Genomic DNA, 761 nt, shown 5'->3' with positions numbered 1-761 from the left:
TGTTTCTATTTTTTGAAGTAGCTTCAGGAGAATAGGTATTATTTCTTCTTTGAATGTTTGGTAGAATTCCCCTGGGAATCCGTCAGACCCTGGACTCTGGTTTTCTGGGAGGTTTTTGATCACTGCTTCAATCTCTTCATAATTAATCAGTCAGTTTAAAAAATCAATTTCTTCCTGTTTCAGTCTTAGTAGGTTATAGGTTTCCAGGAAGGCATCCATTTCTTCCAGGTTGTTTAATTTACTGGCATAAAGCTGTTGATAAAAGTTTCTAATGATCCTTCCTATTTCATTGGTGTTGGTTGTGACCTCTCCTTTTTCATTCATAATTTTATTAATTTGGGTCCTTTCTCTATTCTTTTGGATAAGTCTTGCCAGTGGCTTATCTATTTTATTTTTTCTTTGAAAGAACCAGCTTCTAGTTTTGTTGATCTGCTCTACTGTGCTCCTGGTTTCTAATTTATTGATCTCTGCTCTAATCTTGATCAACTGCGCTCTCATGTGTGGGTTAGGTCTGTTCTTCTGTTCCAGCTCCAGCTTCCTGAGGTGAGGATATAAAAACTGCATTTTAGATTTTCTATTATTTTGAGTGAGGCTTGGATGGCTATGTATTTTCCTCTTAGGACTGCCTTTGCAGTGTCCCATAGGTTTTAGACCATTGTGTTTTCATTCTCATTGTTTTTCATAAATTGCTTAAGTTCTTCTTTAATTTCCTGGTTTACCCAATCATTCTTGAGCAGGATGGTTCTTAGTTTCCAAGTATT

This window comes from Ursus maritimus, unplaced genomic scaffold, assembly GCF_017311325.1.
Source record: "Ursus maritimus isolate PB19 unplaced genomic scaffold, ASM1731132v1 scaffold_47, whole genome shotgun sequence".
Classification (NCBI taxonomy): Eukaryota; Metazoa; Chordata; class Mammalia; order Carnivora; family Ursidae; genus Ursus; species Ursus maritimus.
Note: the sequence above shows the minus strand (reverse complement) of the source record.